General features: G+C 43.5%; 1 long non-coding RNA gene, 1 other non-coding gene and 1 pseudogene across 2 annotated transcripts in view; all 3 read right to left on the reverse strand.

Moving 5' to 3' along the window:
* LOC134734242 (uncharacterized) overlaps nt 1–12480 on the reverse strand; it is a 61017-nt gene extending 48537 nt beyond the window's left edge. Inside the window, exon 1 of the long non-coding RNA XR_010117549.1 lies at nt 12390–12480. This is a non-coding gene — a long non-coding RNA (uncharacterized lncRNA). The remainder of the gene's footprint in view (nt 1–12389) is intronic.
* LOC134734237 (neuroblastoma breakpoint family member 11-like) overlaps nt 1–20521 on the reverse strand; it is a 514399-nt pseudogene that overhangs the window by 139309 nt on the left and 354569 nt on the right.
* Nucleotides 13594–13665, reverse strand: TRNAQ-CUG (transfer RNA glutamine (anticodon CUG)). Its single transcript has one exon. It is a non-coding gene; the product is annotated as a tRNA-Gln (tRNA).

Genomic DNA, 20521 nt, shown 5'->3' on the forward strand with positions numbered 1-20521 from the left:
CGCCTCCAACTGTTCCTCCTCCTCCTGCCCCTGCACCTGCATAGTCTCCCTTACCTGAGCCCTCCGGTCCTGCCTTGCCTCTTCTTCCATCACCATCACCTGAGGAAAGTCCCCAGGGCTCTGGCCCCTTCCCTGAAACTTCTGTTCTTTTCAAGGTAAAACCCACAGGAAGAGGGTAGCCTACCATTGTGTATACTGCTTCACCATAATGTGAATTAAGAATATTGTGAAAGACTTCCCTTTTCTAAATTGAAATGCATTTTCCTCTTCTCTTTCTAAAGCAGGCTCTGGTTTAGATTTAGATGTAGATTGGAGGAGAATTCAGCAATGCACTTAAAAGGCCAAACAAATCTGTCATTGATATTTTAAATGGTTAAAAACAATTTATTTATTTATTTATTTATTTATTTATTTATTTATTTATTGAAACACGGTCTCACTCTGTCACCCATGCTGGAGTGCAGTGGCTCCATTATGGCCCACCACAGCCTCAAACTTCTGGGCTCTAGCAATCCTCCCACCTCAGCCTCCGAGTAGATGAGGCCAGAGGTGCATGCCACCATGCCTGGCTAATTCTTCGACTTTTTATAGAGAGGAGGTCTCACAGTGGTTTCCAGGCTGGTCTTGAACTCCTGGGCTCAGTCAATCCTCCCGCATCAGCCTAATATTTACACTGACCACGGAGGTGCATTTGGAGAAGGTGATGATTTTGGAATGCTTTAGAAGCAACCTAGGTTTCTTATTTCACCAGGTCAACTCATCAAAAATGACCAATAAGTCTCTGACCTCTTAGGAGCAATTTGAAAACCCAAATCTTTGGCCATCATCAAAATTCCTTGTCATTCAAAATTTGGTACTCTGCTACTCAGAGAGGCTGAGGCAGGAGAATGGCGTGACCCCGGGACGCGGAGCTTGCAGTGAGCCAAGATTGCGCCACTGCACTCCAGCCTGGGCGACAGAGCGAGACTCCGTCTCAAAAAAAAAAAAAAAATTAGATACTCTGGAGAGCAAGAATAACCATTTTGCTGATGCTGCAGCTAAGAATGCAGCTCTGAAGATGACAAGAGACACAGAACTTCTCCAAATGACCTTGCTGACTTATGACCCATTGAAAACGTTTTTAGAAGAAGCACAGGTGGGATCTCCCAAGCAGGAGATAGATCTCTGGCAAGATAAAGGGAACAAGTTTTTCTTCAGAAACAGGCGTATGGTATGGGCCCAATGATACGCTGATCCACCCCTTAGGCTTCAATTACCCTTTTTAAAGTAGTTCATAAGCTGACTCATTGGAATTCAGACTAAATGATAGCATGGGGAAAGCGGTGCTATTGAAAACTATCTCCTACAATTGCACAAAAGGTTTATTCTTGTAGTACTATCTGTTCTGTCCCAAACATAATCCCGGAAAACCCCTTCATGAGTCACAGGGACATTTTGCCTTTAGGACCCTTTGAGACATGGCAGTTAGACTTTATCCAGCTGTCTCCATCTCAGGGTCACACTTTCTGGTGCTAATTTATATGTACTCTCACTGGGGTGAAGCATTTCCATACTGATGAGCCACAGCCCAAGTAGCAGGTAGATTGTGATTCAAAAAAAATCATTCCTCATGGGGAGTGCCATCTGATCTCCACAACAACCAAGGAACACACTTTATCAGGCAGGTAGTTGAATCCATTTGTAACGTTTGGCCTATGTCCCAACATTTCCATTTTGCCTATCACCCCTAATCCTCTGGACTAGTGCAACTCAATAATGATACAATAAAAACTCAATTGACAAAGCTAACAGAAGTTTCTAACCTTCCCTGGTCAAAGATCCCCCACAGTTTCTGGAAAACTTCCACTCCCTCCTGTTGAAATTATAACAGGAAGACCCATGCAGTGGTTAGATGAAGGGGCTTATGAACCTGCACTTCTTAAAGGAAACATTCTCCATTATTCCTAAGTTCTCATAAAACTTCTTACCAAGAGCTCCAAATGAATAAAATATTCCTTTCATAATGAGCTGCTGGGAAATGAAAATATCAAAAATTATGCCTATAAACTGGAGACAACATCAAATACTGGAAATAACATCAAATAAAATATTCCCTCCAAGTCCACTGGAGGGCCCCACGTAGGTATTATTAATATTAATTTTTGTTTTTTTGAGATGGGGTCTCACTGTGTTGCCCAGGCCAGAATGCAGTGGTGCGATTATAACTCACTGTAGCCTTTACCTCCTGGGATCAAGCCATCTTCCTGCCTCAGTCTCCCAAGTAGCTGGGAGTGCCTGTTGCTAGGACTACAGGCAAACGTAGTCCTACCAACTCCCAAGTAGCTGGGACCAGAGGTGTGGGCCACTGCACCTGGCTCACATCAGGTATTATTTCCCAATCTCTGTGGCAGTAAACATAAGGGCATTGACACACAGATTCATGTTTCTCATATCTAAAAGGCAACCTACCAGAGTGGACATCTGTCAGTGGAGGTTTTCACTTAAAGGTGACCTGCAATCTTCCTAACCAAGATGGCGAGTAGCTGACATCTGTTACGGTCCACTTTCGCCCAACATACCGGCCTGTATAAGCAGTTATTCACGATTCCAGTGCTTACTGCAACTGAAAGAGTTGGTCTCTTTTTCTGTTGACTGGAATATGTACACTGTTAGGGCTCCTTTAAATTGTAAATTCCTCCTGATTGCACTGACAATGCAAACGAGGGTCACGTCAAGCAAAATCTGTTTATCAAATTTATCTGACTCATCCTTACCTTCCTGCCCCATGTTTCAGTTTAACCCATCACAAATGTACTGTCAAAATAACTGCCTGTAATCCCAGCATTTTGGGAGGCCGAGGCAGGAGGATCACTTGAGCCCAGGAGTTTGAGACTAGCCTGGGCAAAGTGGTGAAACCCTGTCTCTACAAAATATACAAAAATTAGCTGGGCATGGCGGTGCCCACCTTTAGTCCCAGCTACTCAGGAGTATGAGGTGATAGGATGACTGGAGCCCAGGAGTTCCAGCCTGCAGTGAATTCTGATGACACCACTGCACTCCGGACTGGGCAAAATAGTGAGACCCTGTCTCAGAAAGTAAATAAATAAGCTGGGCATGGTGGTGGTGTGTCCCTGTAACTCCAGCACTTGGGAAACTGAGGTAGGATGATTCATTGAGCCCTGAAGGTCAAGAGGTCAAGACTGTACTGGCCTGTGATCTTGCCACAGCACTCCAGTGTGGGCAACAGTGAGACCCTGGCTGAAAAGAAACAAAAATCCTAAACAAAACCAACCAAACAAAAAATTGTTGCCTCACTCTGAAATGACAGTGGTAAATACCATGATGCTATTGGAAAGTTAAGAGAAAAACACTCCCTCCTGCTATCAGGATCCAACCTGCCCTCTTGCTCTAACATGTGTGACCCATGGTTTAAATGCCGAAAGCTGATGTACGCAAATTATACTACACTTACCTGTTATGCACCAGCATTTACTTTGTCTCTGGAGGAGATCACCATCCATGACCCTTAAATGTCTGAAGGCATGGAATGATGAAGTGCAATATCTTTTAGGATATTTGGTCACCCCTATATATATATATGGCTCTGAAGAAATCCAATACTGGATGAGTGAGGAGGCCAAGGCAGGTGGATCACCTGTGGTCAGGGGTTCGAGATCAGCCTGGCCAACATTGTGAAACCTCGTCTCTACTGAAAATACAAAAATTATCTGGGTATAGTGGTGTTCACATGTACTCCCAGCTACTCAGGAGGCTGAGGTAGGAGAATCACTTGAACCCAGGAGGCAGATGTTGCAGTGAGCCAAGATCACACCACTGCACTTCAGCCTAGGAGACAGAGTGCGACTCCATCTAAAAAAAAATACAACCAACCAACCAAACAAACAAAAATTGGATGAGTGTCCTCAAGCTTTTCATTAGGCATGCCCACCACTCTGTTTTAGTAATAGATGGAGATCCTGTTGGGGGAAAATTTGCTAATTATCTGCCTGTCCATTAAGAAAGTAACTCCAAACATTTTCGGGGGAACATGCTTTTGCTTTGATGGGATGTTGCTTCCCATGGTTAGAAATCCTTCTTTAGAGGTCAGGAGTTTGAGACCATCCTGGCCAACATGGTGAAACCCCATCTCTACTAAAAATACAAAAATTAGCTGGGCACAGTGGCGTGTGCCTGTAGTCCTAGCAACTTGAGAGACTGTGGCAGGAGAATCGCTTGAACCCAGGAGGCAGAGGCTGTAGTAAGCCGAGATCGTGCCACTGCACTCCAGCCTGGGAGACAGAGAGTCTGTCTCAAAAAAATAAAAACAAAACAAAAACAATACAGCAGCACATACAAGAGTTCATAAAAGGAATTGTACATTGTCAACTGATAGTGTGGAGAGAGCAGCCCCTGCCCACCTGGTTGTGATCTCTGCACAACGCTTGCCCACAATCACCTTCTCCACTTAGTACAACGCAGCCCAGAACACCAAGGAGAGAGCCCCAGGAACAGCAGCCTCTGCAGCCCACTTTAGATGATAGATTTAGCTGAGCAGGGAGGTGGATGTGTGGTGTTTACAACCTCTTGTTGCGTATACAAAAATAAATACTCTCATGATGTAGAACCTCATCTAGAAAAAATTAGAAGTCATTTGGCTACAAGAAATCATGAAAGAAGAACTGGTATGTGATGTTTTCCCTGATGTTTTTAGTTGGCTCCCTAATGGAATAGGTTCCCTTACTGTTCTGACATACAGATTCTCTTTGTGATTCTCATTGTTGTGTGCATTATATGTGTACTATTCAAATTATTAGTGTTATATATTTCCTGTTTTACTTCTGAGAAAACTGATTTTATGGTATCTGAACACTAGAGATGATTCAACAAGTGATAGCTTTAGACTTAACTGAGGTCTCTTTCTCCTTTCCTCCCCTGCCGTCAGTGTGGGAAAGACTATCTGGGAATGAGCCTTCCTAGCAAACAGGGACACCTTGGCTGAGCTTTCGATCATCAATGCTTTCAAGAAGAAAGATTTTTTAAAGAATTTTTATCTGAGGAATGTGAACCACTTCACATGATCAGAGAGACATTAAATCAAGACAGCAACCACTTTCTGCTTCCTTCCTTTTGAGCTATGTATTCAACTGTTGAAACTGTTTGCTATCACCCCAGGTAGCTGTAAATTAATCTAATAATGCCACACCAAACACTGTATCCCACACCGTTTAACAACGGATAGCCAAGCTCTCATCAACACTATTTCTGAAAACCAATGAGAATTCCTGACAGCCACCTTTCCATCAGCGCATTGTGTGTCCCCCTTTTTGACCTTTAAAAACCTGCTTGTGACAAAGGCCAAAGGTAGCTCAGATCCAAGGTTCTTGGGGTGTGAGTCTTCCAGGCAGCTGCCTTCACTTTGGCTCAAGTAAACTCACATTTTTTTAGAGTTTGTGCTTCAGTCTCTTTCTTTTAGGTCAACATGTTCAGCAACGGTAGAATAAATAAGTTGGCCTATATTCATACAAAGGAGGAATACATACAGAAACAAATAACCACATGAATAACATGAAAAATTCATAGATGTACGACTGAGTGAAAGAAGTCAAACCTATGCCTCTGCTCCTGAGACCGACTTTGCAAAAATTATAACTGGGAGAATTACCACAGCGAAAGAGATTTGACCTAACTGATTCCATCTTTTTTCCAATGTCCAAGCTGTCCTTGTTCATTCCTGGGCACAGGCCAAAATAACTTTGAGAGGAACTTAGTTTATGGTTTAGCTGTGAAACAAAGATGATAACAGCCCTTTCCCAAAAGAAACCCCCTTCCTGCCTGGGGACTAGACTTCCTTTGCAGGACTAACAAATTAGACACGAGATTAGAAATGATGGTTTAGGATCATGCAGCCTCCTGCTTACAAGATTCTAAACCTCCCCAAATAGTTCCTGGGGATCACATCACTATTGTAAAACCTAAGATCGGTGCATGAGGTATTTTGTAGCCCTGAACTTGATGCATCAGCTGGCACCACCCAGATGGGTAAACCAGCTCATCTGATCTTGTGGCCCCCACCCAGGAACTGACCCAGCTCAAGAGGATGCTTTAGCTCTCTATGAGTTCATCTCTCACCTGACCAATCAGAACTCCCAACTCACTGTCCCCCACCCACCAAATTATCCTTAAAAACTCTGGTCCCAAAATGCTCAGGAAGACTGATTTGAGTAATAATAAAACTCTGGTCTCCCACACAGCCGGCTCTGGGTAAATAACTTTCTTTATTGCAATTACCCTGTCTTGATAAATTGGTTCTGTCTAGGCGGCAGGCAATGGGAACCCATTGGGCAGTTATATTCCCTCAAAACCCACTACACACTTTATGATTTGATTTATATGAAAGCAAAGGACAGGAGAAACTCGCCTGATAGATTTGGAGTCTGTGGAGTATTATCAGAGTTTGGGATTGTATTCTACAAATTAACAGTAATCAGTTAAGGACCTCAAATAAAATTTCCCCCCAATTTTTTTTTCTCCAAATTTGGGCCACCTTGTTTCTCTCTTTGCAGAATATAAAGTACTAACATGAGGTAAGTGCTAACGTCTAGAGAAGGCCAGGGAAGAGATGACAAACTCCAGCACCAATGCCTGAGTGTCCAGTGTGCTCTGCTGGGGCAACATATTTGTACATTGCTGTATTTGAAAAAAACCCTACAAGATTCATGAAATTGGACCACCGTCTTTATAGCACTACTAACGGTAAAACAAGTAAGGATGGCTGGTTTGCAGTCATCTGAGCAGCATCTCTAGTTTCATAGATATGGTTTCTCTCTGATATTGAACGGCTTCCGATTGCAAGTAGAATGCTACATCACAAGGATAACGATGGGAAGAGAACCAGTTTCTTGTGTAATCCTACATGTTTTAGTCTGCGCATTACAAGCCATTCTTTGAAGAAGGGTGGACAGGCTCCAGCTGTCTGCCAAAGAGGTCCTCGGCAACACAGGCTAAGAACCGGCTTCTGGGCGGGCGTGATGGCTCAGCCTGTAATCCCAGCACTTTGGGAGGCCAAGGCCGGCGGATCACCTGAGGTCAGGAGTTCGAGATCAGCCTGGCCAACATGGTGAAACCCCGTCTCTACTAAAAATAGAAAAATTAGCAGGCATTGGCGGTGTGCTCCTGTAATCCCAGCTATGCAGAAGCCTGAAGCAGGAGAATCGCTTCAACCCTGGAGGCCGAAGTTGCAGAAATCAGAGATCATGCGACTGCACTCCAGCCTGGGCAACACAGCAAGACTCCGGCTAAAAACAAAAAACTACAACAGAAACAGCTGCTTCTTTGTTAAGACCGGGGCGGGGAAAGGAGGGAAAGAAAGGAGAAGCAAACCTCACTGTCCTCGCAGGCTCTGCTAGCCTGCTGTTCAGCTGAGTGGCAGAAGACGGGACATAAAAGCAGAGCCAGACGGGAAAGGCGCTGTCGGTGACATCACGGATAGGGCGAATTCTATGTAGATGAGGCAGCGCAGGGGCTGCTGCTTCGTCACTGGCTGCTTCGCTACGAAGGAGTTCCCGTGCTGAGGGAGCGAGTCCAGGACTGCTGTTCGCACATGAAAGTCCCAGCTGTGCGTCAAGGCTAGGAGGGCTCCGGGGTGCGCTGGGCAACTGACCGTGTGTGCTAAAAGGGTGAGGCATGTGGAACAGTAGCAGGGCGGAGGCTTGTGAACTTATAATCATCTGAGAGTGGAGATGACTGTGTGAAGGTGGTTTTTCGTGGCTACTGTGTTTTTTTTTTTTTCCCACTACACTCCGGTTGTGGTGACCCTGTAATTAATCGAAATGTGGGAAATTTGGTTGCGTAATAGCAAAGAAGCACTGCATTAGTGTTTCCCGGTGAAGTCTTGTAGTGCAAAAAGTGGATTCTACATAACTTTCTATGGGTTTGTTGCTTTGTCGTCATGGTAAGTGTTGTTCTTACAGTCGCAAGCATAAGGAAGAGAATGTATTGTGTTACTGTCGTCTCCGCCGCTGTCGTGAGCTTGCCTAACACAAGCTAAGTGGCCCCAGTCTTTTCCCTTTCTACGTGGGGCTGCTTTTTCAAGATCGCTTCATTGTCTCCAGTGTCTTGGGTTCTCACCCTCTGCGAAAACCTTCGTGTTTTTTCGTAGCCCCCAGGGTCACCTTTCACACAGCCTGTGCTTCTAACCGCAGCCCCCACAGAAGTTTGTAGGGTTTCTGTGCTAGCGGGGAGTGTGTTCTCACCTCCTAGAGCCAGGTAGAAACTCTAGGCAGATGGGTGCTGTTCTTTGGGATGAAAGCAGGGCCTTTGGTGCTGTTCTTTGGGATGAAAGCAGTGTCCCCGTTCGGTTGTAGACGCAACACGCTTGCTTTCTGTAGGGGAACGGCTCTCCCCGCGCCCAGGTGCCGTTGCTCATGTTCACCGAGGCCCTCAGGTCAGAACCGCAGTCTCACTTGTCGGCAGAATGTGGGGCGATCTACCCGAACTACCCAGCAATAAAATGGGACACATTACAGAAACATGAGATGGCATGGATTATCTCAAAAACATCATGCCAAGTGATGAAAAGAGTGCATCCTGTGTGGCGCCATCAAGGTGAATTTCTAGAACAGGTAAAACTAACCTGTATAGTGACAGAAAATACATCATTGATTGCTGGGGTAGGGGGAGCGTGGGACTGACTTGCAAAGGGCACAAGAGGACCTTTTAGAGTACTAGACACGTCATCAAACTTGAAAAGGATGCATTGTACCATAGTCAACTCACACCTTAATCAACTTGGTTGTAAAAAGGAATAAGAAAACCACTCCAAATCTTAATGTCTTCTACTTAATTCAATGTATGTTTACCCTTAGAGGAGTCGTTTAGAAAAATGTCTTTCTAACTGTGCTAGGGAGTTCAGGAATTCCTTCATTTCTGTTTCTGTCTCTTTGTCTGCAGTTAAGTTCATGCACTATTAAATGGAATATTTGTAAAGTAAAAATAGAGTCTAAGCTCAATTTTATAAAAGCATACATATATATGTTTTTATATATTTTTATATTTTAAATATAGAATTGTATATAATGTATAATTTTTATATATTATTAAATATATATTTTATATATTTTTTATTATTTTATAATTTTTTCAGGTATATATATCCTTCTTTATTATTTTTTCTTCTTTTTTCTTTTGTGGGGCCTGGGGGGAACAGTCTAGCTAAAATATACATTCTTCTCTCTGTAGATATAACAACACCATGACTCCAGTGTTGCCCGAATGTTATGAGAAGTTACTTTTGAACTTAAGGTGATGAAAAATTTTACATATGTTTACATTTTCTCTACTGTTAATACGGTCTATACTTAGCATGTATAAATTTTTTTTAAAAAAGACAATAGCTTAAAAATGATTCGGAAGAAAAATATGTAGATATGTTAACAGTAGCTAATTCCAGGAGGTGTGAATATGGATGACCAGTTATCTTCCTCTTTATGAATTTTTTATATTTTTAAATGGAAAATCCTCAATGACCTGGAAGTGAAAGAACAGATTAGATTTGGAAGGGGTGTGGGCAGGTGAGAGGAAAATGTAAAGGGAAGGACAAACCCAGTTCTGGCAGGACCGTGTTTAAGTTGAAGGTTTCTGGGGAGAAGTTGTTGGGATAAGAAGGAAATGAAGGAGGCAGGAGAATCACGAAAATATTTAGGACAGAGGACAGTGTATTACCTGTCTTATCATTCCTCCTCCTTTTGTGTTTCTTCAAAAGAAATACACAGACTTACATTTCCTTTCAAGCATGCTTACAATTTGTGTTTCTCTCTTATTAGTGTAACTGCCCGGTAGGTTTATTTTGCCCATTGCCCAGATAAGCCAATGGAGCTGAGAACAGCAGGTTTTCTATAATAGAGAAATAATTTAATAAATGCAGAGGCAGCTGATGGACCAGAACAGGGGTTTATTATTACTCAAATCTGCCTCCCTCAAAATTCAGAGACTAGGGTTTTTGGTTTTTTTTGTTTTTTGTTTTTGTTTCTGCTTTTTGTTTTTTAAGGATAGTTTGGCAGGCAGGGGGCTAAGGAATGTGCAAAGCTGATTGGTTAGAAATCACAGGGTATAAGAGTTTGTTTACTTGCACTGAGTCAGTCCCTGGATGGGGGCCACAGGACCAGATGAGCCAGTTTACCAGTCTGAGTGGCACCAGCTAGTCCATCACAAGGCAGGGTCTGAAAAATATCTTAAACACCAATATTAGGTTTGACACGAATAATATTATATATAGGCACAATTGGGGATCTTAGGAATCATGTGGCTTCTGGCTGCACGGCTCCTGAGCCATAATTTCCAATCTCGTGCCTAATTTGTTAGCTTTGCTAAGGAGGTGTCTCAGGAAGCGGCAATCATCTTTGTTTCAGACTTAGACTAAACCAAACTCCTCTCATAGTTAGCCTGGCCTATGCCCAGGAATGGACAAGGGCAGCTCAGAGATTAGAAGCAAGATGCATTCAGGTCAGATTTCTTTCACAGTCATAGTTTTCCTATGTCAAGTTTTTCTCACTGTCATAATTTTTGCAAGGGTGGTTTCATTAGGAGCAGTAGAAACACAGTGGTTCTGAGAATGTCTTCTGGAGCCAGGCTGCCTTCACTTCAAATTCCTGCTTTCAAATTCTTCTTTGCTGGCTGAGTGACCCTGGACAGGTCACTTAACGTCTTTGTGCATCTCAGTTTTCTCATATGGAAGATGAAGGTGATGGTGTGACCTCGGCCTGAGGTAAGGACTAAATGAGTAAACATACACACACTCATCAACTGTGCATGACATGTGGCACTTTGTGTTGCAGGCACAGTTGATGATGTGCATATGTTACTCATGTGCATGTTAGCTCTTGTATTTTGCCTGCAAGACTGCATGCACAAAGAGCAGATGTGATGAAAACCGGTTGTATTTAAGTTACAGCAGTGATACTTTCCAATGGCCGTGCACCCTCCCAGGGACACTGCAGCAATCCTCTCACCAGCAGTAACCTCCTGGGCTGGGAGATCCCAGGAAGGCCCCTCAGTCTCCAGCAGGTTTGACCCTCTAGGAGCTACAGAGAATGAGCCAGAGAAGTATTTCTATGTGGGGGGAACTGGGAGTTTATTAGCTCATCTGTTCAGCTCATCCAAAGGTGAATAATGATGCAGTTTCTTGCTTCAAATCTGCCCCAATAAAATTTTTATAGTTTTACAGTCGAAGACATTTGTACAAGTAAGAGAGGAAATATGACTTTTCCTCAGCCAGCCTAGGTTCACTGATGAGACCCTTACAGCAAAAGACAGACTAACAAGAGAAGAGCAGATGTATATATTTAATGTAAGTTTTACGTGACAGGAAGGCCTTCCAAAGAAAATGAAGGCCCGTGGAAACAGCTAAACCTCAGTTTTTTGTTTGTTTGTGTGTTTTTAAAGAGTAGTTTTATTGAAGAATGCATAGTGATGGAGAAGTATGATAAGACAATAGAAGTATGATCTAACAGTAACAAACTGGGGAAAACGTAGCCAGGCCTCTGTGTTCAGGCTCTTCTCTGTGTCCCTGTGTCTTCACACTCCAGGATGCACCTTTCCTCTGGGTACAGAGAGGGCACCTCTCACATAAGGGTCTTACAATCGACTTCAGGAAAGAAGGGCAGGGGAAGGGTGATAGTGACTTCCTGCTTCTGTTGTTTATTCAAATTCCCTTAACATAAAATATTCAATACCCCAAGATGTTATATTTTGGAGTAGCATGTCCTAAATCCCATCATGCACATGCAACAAAACCCAGAATCTTTGAAGAGTGATGACTACAAAACCTTTAAATTCAAAATACAATTGACGGCCAAGTGGGGTGACTCATGCCTGTAATCCCAGCAGGGAGGTGTAGGGAGGCCCAGGCAGGTGGATCACTTGAGTCCAGGCATTCGAGAGCTGCCTGGACAACATGGCAAAAGCCCCTCTCTACTAAAAATACAAAAATGAGCCCAGCACGTGGTGCACACCTGTTGTTCCAGCTACTTTCAGCGGGTGGGGAATGGGTGGGCTGAAGATCAACTGAAACAATATCATATTTACAAATAACTTTTTTTCCTATAAGGCTAGTCAAGTGAAGCAGTGGAAGTGGAGAAGGAACAAAGAAATCCGTAACTGGTTGTGATCAATTATTTGTAAACAGCAATGAATTTTTTTATGCACTATACACTGTTTTCAAAGTTACATATGCTGCAAAGCTGGTGGTGAATAGCAGTGCCCTGGTCCCTTCCTACACTTATCTGTAGGGATAACAATTTTTAATGAATGCAGCCAACATCTACATAAATACTGTTACTCTTTGACTGTCCAGTTTTCCATCCCAGGCCCTGCAGTCCAACCTGCAAGGGGAAACGGAGTTTGTGTTTCCTTACCTGCCAGTCCACTCCAAGGAGCCAAGAAGGCGTCCTCTCCCACACCCTCATCCTCCAAGCTTAGCGCCTCAAATACTGCAGTGTTTTTCAGTCCTTCCTAAACGCTCTCAGCCCGAAAATATGAAAACCAGAGGGATGGTCCTGAGCGCCTGGAGGGACATGTTAGTTTGCTCCCAAGACCCATCAGGAGCCTTATCCCAAGTGCTCTGAAGAGCAGGAGAAAACATTTTTTAACTCTGGTAGCGTCCTAAGGCGTCTTCTCCTTGGGGCAGGGTCCTGGCAGGAGGAGGGGGAGCCCCACCGTCAGAGACTCGACCCTCAGAGCTGCTCAGGTTCCTCTTCCCCGTGGCCCTGAGGGAGGTCGGCCTGGGCGACCGAGGATCAGGACGGGGCCTCCCAGCCCGCGAGCTAGAAGAGGCCGCCGCACGGATTTCTCTTTCTGGCTGAGATCTTGGGACGAACGAATAGATTTCTCGGAGTCGGGTTCCAAAGCTTAGTGAAACAGCGACTTTTAGAACCGGCAATTGAGACGTAGGAGCTAGAAATTCGGCATACAAATCTGAATATGAGGAACAGAATAAATTAACATTCGGAATAGGATGGGCCATCTGAATAAAACAGTGCTACTCCCAAGTTAGGTCTCGAACCATCGACCCTAAACTGAGACACAATCTCCAATGACTGAGCTAACCCCATCAAAATTTCTCACGCCACCATTTACTTACCAAAATGATAATGGGTGCCATTACGAGATTTCCCGAGTGAAAGGAATCTCGGGGTCTAGGATTGAGGGGCGGCAGCCTTTTTATTGTAGGAGACCTCTCACCCCGAGGCCCAGGTCGCCCTTAGAGGGGGTGGGGACTTGTTGGGTCGCTGGGTCCCTGGCGGGGGTGTCCGGGCCTCCCAGAGCACGAGGCCAGGAGGCTCGCCCAGGAAGGGGACTCTGCAGACTCGGTGATCCCAACTGGATGATTCGGCGGCAATTTCCCTGTGGTCCGGGCCACTGTGATAACCCAGTTTCTGGGACCCGGAACACCCAAGAGGGAGACGAAGAGGGGAAGAACAGCGCGGGGGACATCGCGAGGCTCAGACAGCGGGAACAGAAGGGACACGGAGGCCCGCAGCGCAGAGCTTCTGAACGTCAGCGGAATCCCCATTCCATTTAGGGAGTAAAATACGGCATTATCGTCCCAATTAAACAGAAAGGTTCCACCGAGACTCGAACTCGGATCGGTGGATTCAGAGTCCAGAGTGCTCACCATTACACCATGGAACCTCATAACGCAAGTTTGCTGGAGGTGTGTGGATTCCTAATAAGTAGCAATAGTTCCCACCCACCCATGGCAAGGCATTTCTTTTGATCTCACAAGCAATACTTGAGGAAGGTGGACCTGCAGGAAGGAGCCATCCCTCTTGCTTTCTCTCTGCCCTCTCCTTTGATCGACTTCTATCATTTCATGTGCACCTCGGAAAATGAGGCAAAATCCACTGTGGATTTAGGGCCAGAGAAGAGCCCTTGAAGCCTTGGTCACAGAGGCTTCAGGACCCGCACAGCCTCGATCCTGTTTTGAGGTGAAATTAATTCCTTCCTTCCTTCCTTCCTTCCTTCCTTCCTTCCTTCCTTCCTTCCTTCCTTCCTTCCTTTCCCTCCCTCCCTCTTTCTTTCTTTCTCTCTCTCTCTTTCTTTCTTTCTTTCTTTCTTTCTTTCTTTCTTTCTTTCTCTCTCTCTTTCTTTCTTTTCTTTCTTTCCTCAAAGCCTCGGTGGCAGTTTCCTGTGCCGAGACGAAATTTCTCTTTCTTTCTTTCCTTCCTTCCTTCTTTCCTTCCTTCCTTCCTTCCTTCCTTCCTTCCTTCCTTCCTTTCTTTCTTTTCTTTCTTTCTTTCTTTTCTTTCCTTCCTTCCTTCCTTCCTTCCTTCCTTCCTTCTTTCTTTCTTTCTTTCTTTCTTTCTTTTTTTCTTTCTTTTCATTGAGACAGAGTCTCCTTCTGTTGTTCAGGCTGGAGTGCAGTGCAGTGGCAGTGGGCGATCTCCCCTCGCTGCAACCTCCATCTGTCGGGTTCAAGTGATTGTAATCCCCAGTGGCTGGGATTACAAGTGTGGGCCACCATGTCCAGCTAATTTTTGCATATTTAGTAGAGATGAGGTTTCGCCATGTTGGCCAGGCTGGTCTTGAACTCTTGAATTCAAGTGATTTGCCCACCTTGGCCTCCCGAAGTGCTCTGATAACAGGCGTGAGCCACCGCGCCCAGCCCGAAGATGAAATATCTGCAAAATTTCTGTTATTTTCTTGATGCTTTCCCTCTTTTCCGTTTGCCCAAGGAGGCCAGATGATTGTCAAAACAGGACATGGGACTTCCTGGGCACCTTGCCCCCTTCCTCCCTGTAGTATATAACAGAAGACAGCAATCGAGTGAGATTGCGAAGCAGGAAATCCTTTACTTTTTTATTCATATTCTTCTATGTTTGTTTGGTGGTTGGTTTTAACAAAATTTTCTCACCAGAAATGGAGATTTGTTGGATTTAAAATAAAAGCAATCAGCCATGTTTACATTTCTATAAAGCACTCAAACCAGGCCATACTCTCTTACTATGACTCAACATCAGCCATATACTGTCGAGGTCAGGAGGCAGGGCCCTGACATTGAAGCACAGTGTATTTTCTCAGTATTGGCCAAGTTGATACCATTACAATTTGTCAATATATCATGACCCATTAATTACAGTCTTTAAAAGTGTACATGTATTGTTACTGAAAGCCCAGGAGGTCGGTCTAGGCCCTGCTGCTCAGCTCTCAGAAAGCCAATCACTGAGACATTGAGTATTGCTGAGGAAGAAGGCTTTAATTGGGTGCTGCAGCTGAGGAGATGGGAGATCAGTCTCAAATCAATCTCCCTGATCAACTAAAGTGAGGGGTTTATGTAGCAAGGAAGAAATGTAATTGTGGGTGGGAAAAGAGGAACTATGGAAGGGTGAGGAAGCACTCATGATGAGTGAGGGGACTGGCATCTCATTGTCTGGAGGCTGTGATCTGCTGAGTTTCAGGTCTATGATGCTTTTTGAGAGGCCTGAGAGGCCTTTGCTGAGGAAGGAACTCAGATAAAACAAATGTAAGTTTCAAGCTTTAAGACCAGAAGGGTCCATTTCTATGTCTATCCAAAAACACTGTCTATGGGACTCTTGGGTCGATTTCAGTCCCCATTTTCTATTTGTCAGTTCCTCAATCATGGGGAATCTGGTCATCCATCTTTCTGGCTGCGTCATGTGGAGAAGGGGCATCCTGAGCAGCTTCACACCATGGGTGACTGCATGGCCACCCAGGAATCAAACATTCATCTAATACTGTAGTTTGTCCTGAAACACCATCTTCCTCTCTCCAGTCCCCCACTTCCACTAAAGAGAAAACACAGCAGGACCAACCTACCTGCAAAAGAAGCTTCAGTCCCATATACTTGGCCTGATTACCCACACAAAGTGCAGCAAGAATCCTTATTCATATAGGCTCTCCTAAATAGGCTTTGCTGGAATATTTCACAATGCCATTTCAGGCAAAGCCCTGGGAAAATTACCAATTCCTCCACTTGTGTCCCATTATAAAAGAAAACAGAATCTTATTGAACTTATGCAAACAAACACATTGTCATGAGTTAAGAATATTCAGTTGACAAATTCGGGAGAAATTTGGCAGAGAGAGAAAAATAAGCCTCAAATTCTATTTAGAAGACTATTCTACTCAATTGTTGCAGGCTATAAATAGCTCAAAAGGAAGCAAGTTCTCCAGACTCTGAAGAATCAACAATATTTGAAACAAACAAAGGCCATAAAAACTTATTTCAGTCCTCTATTAGTTCAATCCATGCAATCAACTCCTGCTCTGCGTCACGCTGGGCTAGCAATCTCCATGAACACATCAGTCTTTCTATTAATGACCTGGAAAATTTCTCTTTACTTCAATGGCACGAGCTCCAAAGTCATCAGAAGAGTCCTGCATCCAAGAGTCCTTTTCATGGACTTCCCCAAAGAAGCAAGGCCTGGACTGTAACTGATCGTAAGTCACTTTTTGAGAAGAATCAAAGCAAAACAACAATTGTGGATGACAAAAGCCTTAAGACAACCATAGTTATAGATACAGTTGACAAGGGAATTCGGTTGTTTCTGTGGCACACAACAATGTAACATAATAATCATAATTATTACTGACAGCATAGCAGAACTCCAGGAATCTCATGCAATCCTGGAACACACATTAACAACACATCTGTGTCAACAGAACCCAAAGGAAGTGAAACACCACCTCAGATTTGACAATGCTTCGTGCATAATTCTATATAACAAATAAGCCTAAGAAGCCTAATATAGCTCTCTTGGACCTCAAGAACCTAGTATCCAAAAAGTTAATTTGAGGCCCAAAGGGCTGAATTTAGAAACTTTACTCTTAGAAAGTTTGCCAGATATCAAAGTTTTGAGACACTTGACATCACAAAATAGGATCACAGGTCACCTTAGAATAGTCAATCATTTAGCCAAAATGATAAAACAAAAATGTTCACCCTTTGCTAGAAAAGAGGCTGAGTTTTCTAAACAGTAAGAGCTAACAAAGACAACACGAGGCCATGTGTATCTGTCTCTCCCTTCTTTTGCCCTGCAGTTTACTTTGAAAGTAAACAAAAATATTTTATCTATTATTAATACTACACAAACATTTTGATCAAAAGAGAAAACCAAATTTTACCTTTGTGTGGTGTATTAAAATGTTAAAGCTAATTTTAATAAAACCGTATACACACGTTTAATTATAATCAGTTTGACCGGAGCTCGGATTTTAAGGCAGTAGTTTGCCAATGCTCCCAGCTGAATAAAGCCCTTCCTTCTGCAACTCGGTGTCTGAGAAGTTTTGTTTGCGACTCGTCCTGCTACATTTCTTGGTTCCCTTACCTGGAAGCGAGGTGACTGACAGAGGCAGCCCCTTAGGTGACTGACAGAGGGCCCAGGCAGCCCCTTAGGCGGCTTAAGCCTGCACTGTGCAGCGTCTCTGCAGGAGACTCCGGCCAGCCTGAGTGACGTGATCCAAAGAGCGCTCCAGCGTAGGCAATTGCCCTGGTGGAAAGCCTCGCCAGAGCAATGGATAGCAGGCCGCCGCGGAGGATTAACATAGTGGCTGAACACAGGGAAGGAACTGGCACTTGGAGTCCAGACATCTGAAACTTGGTAAGACTAGTCTTTGGAACTTGCCCACTCCATTTGAGTGGAAGTGTGGCCTAATCACCCACGGTGTGCCTTTATTGGCACTTTGGTTTTGGTTTTGACTTGGTTTGAATTGCTTGACAGGACCGGCCTTGGGAACTTGCCCACTCCATTTGAGTGGAAGTGTGGCCTGATCACCCACGGCATGCCTTTATCAGCACTTTGGATTTGGTTTTGACTTGGTTTAAATTGCTTGACAGGACTGGTCTTGGGAACTTGCCCACTTCATTTGAGTGGAAGCGTGGCCTGATCGCCCACGGTGTGCCTGTACCGGCACTTCGGTTTCTGTTTTTGACTTGACTTAGATTGTGTGATACTTTGGTTTTGGTTTTGACCTGGCTTGGATTTCTGGATACTTTGATTTTGGTTTTGATTTTGGTTTGGTGTAAACTGCAGAAGTGTGTGTGTGCCCTTTTTACCTGTTTTTTGTTTTGTGGTGTGTGGCGTGTGGTGTGAGCGTGGTGTTTTGTCTTGAAGAAACATGGGTCAGGCACAAATAAGCCCACCCCACTAGGAACTATGTCAAAAAATTTCAAGAAAGGATTCAATGGAGACTATGGAGTCACTGTGACTCCAGGAAAACTTAGAACTTCATGTGAAATCGACTGGCCGGCATTAGATGTGGGTTGGCCATCAGAAGGAAGCCTGGACCGGTCCCTTGTTTCAAAGGTATGGCACAAGGTAACCTCTAAGCCAAGGCACCGAGACCAGTTTCTGTAGGTAGACAGTTACAGCTGGTTTTAGACCCCCTTTCCCCGCCCACAGTAGTTAAGAGAACAGCAGCATAAGCAGCTGGCAGAGGCAAGGAAAGACCAGCAGAGAGAAAAAGAGGCCATCTATACCAATTCTAAGTTAATTTAGACTAAACAAGGTCTTATTAATAGCAAAGGATAATTGAAATCCCAAACTTACAAAGTTTTCAACAAAAGTGAAGTTTGCTAAAAGTTAACAGTGTAACATGTATTATGGTAACTTCTAATCTTGTGGCCTTAGACAGTCTAGTCCAAAGACATAAAGAAAGTTCGCTTTAATAAAGGAAAAAAAAGGGGGAGGCAGAATTTATACAAAAAAAAATGTTATATGGTAAATTCTTGTCCTGAAATAAATTAACTGGTTGTTTAAAGAAAAAAGTGTTTGTAATAAGTCAGAAAATTGAGACATGTTGAAAAATTGTCTGCGGAAGTCGTGAAAGAAAAAAGTTATAAAACATTTTATGCAAAAAAAGGTTGTATAATTTAAAAGTAATAAGGCCTCCTGAGTACTATTAAAGAAACAGTTTATGTGCAAGGTGTATAAGAAAAGTAAAATATACCTTTGGTAAACAGATTATAAGGAGGTATAAAAAAAAAGTCAGTTTGACCATGAGGTAAGAGTTCCAAAAACCTTTCATAACCTTTTATACTTTTGTATTAAGGAGTAGATAAATGCTCTAGAAAACCCTGATATTGCAATACACGGGCCCAGATGCTGGCCTTGCATCAGTGTGCTCCTGAGCGTAAAGTCTAATTTATAGAAAATCTCTGAATTTGAGAGGCCAGAGTGCGTGGATCACTTGAACTTAGGAGTTTGAGTCTAGCCTGGGCAATATGGCGAAACATTGTGTCTACCAAAACACACACACACACAAAAAAAGAAAGGAAAGAAACAAAGAAAAAAGAAAAGAAAAGAAAGAAAGGGAAAGAAAAGACAGTCTCTGAACTAAACTTATCCCTCAAACTCCAGCCTTACGATTCTCACGTGCCCACCTCTTCTGTCTAGAGGAAGAGGGGGCATGAGGTGGAAAATGGGACATGTGGGATTGTTGGACCTAAAGGGATTGAATGGTTTCAACTTCTGGTTCTGTGTCTCATGAAAGTAGTTCATTTTGTTTGTCATCCTCCCCAGGGTCTGAAGACAAGGCATTAATTGGTGTCAATATTCAAGATTTAGCAGGAGAAGGGGCCTTTTTCAGACCCAGGAGTCAAAGCCCTGTAAGCTAATAGCATAAGGATTAGTTAATAGGACATTTGTACTGCAGAAAGTTCTATTTCTCTCTAACGTGTCACCAATAAAAACACTATGATCTGCTGTCCGGTAGTTACTGCCTGCAGCACTTCAAACCATTGTATTAAAGTGGTTAGGATACTCCTTGCATGTAACTAATTGTCAGCATTCTAATGACAGAACTGTGATCGAAAGCATCAAAAATGTGACAGAACCCATGCCAAACTTTTCAAAGTAAGACAATTAAATTTTCTCTCCATCATTTAACAAAATACTAAATGCAAATATCAGTTTTGGAAATTCAGTATGAGGATAAATAATCTCCTTTCATTTAAATACTATACAACAAAACAAGAACAAAGTGAGAATAAACACACAGTCATTTTTTTTCGGCTATTTTATTTATTTATTTTGAGACAGAATCTCCCTGTGTCACCCAGGTTGGGGTACAGTGGCAGGATCTCAGCTCACTGCAACCTCTGCCTTCGAGTCCCGGGTACAAGGGATTCTCCTGCCTCAGCCTCCTGAGTAACTGGAATTACAGGTATGCACCACCATGCCCAGCTGATTTTTGTATTTTTAGTAAAGACAGGGTTTCACCATGTTGGCCAGGCTTCTGGCCTTGAACTCCTGGCCTTCAGTGATCTGCCCGGCTCGGCCTCCCAAAGTGCTGAAATTATAGGAATAAGCCACCACACCCGGCCTTCTTTTCAGCTATTTTAAAAGAGCATAATCACATATTTCCGAGATTGGTTTCTCGATATGGTACTGATTACTGATTAGGTTGCTTTCACCATTAAAATCTTCAAACCAGTGCAACAATTGTACATGTTTTGTTTTCAAGTACACACATGAAGGCCCAACAGTGATACAAGGCTTGGGATCAAAAATCACTAGAAATTCTCACA

This window comes from Symphalangus syndactylus, chromosome 12 (assembly GCF_028878055.3).
Source record: "Symphalangus syndactylus isolate Jambi chromosome 12, NHGRI_mSymSyn1-v2.1_pri, whole genome shotgun sequence".
NCBI lineage: Eukaryota > Metazoa > Chordata > Mammalia > Primates > Hylobatidae > Symphalangus > Symphalangus syndactylus.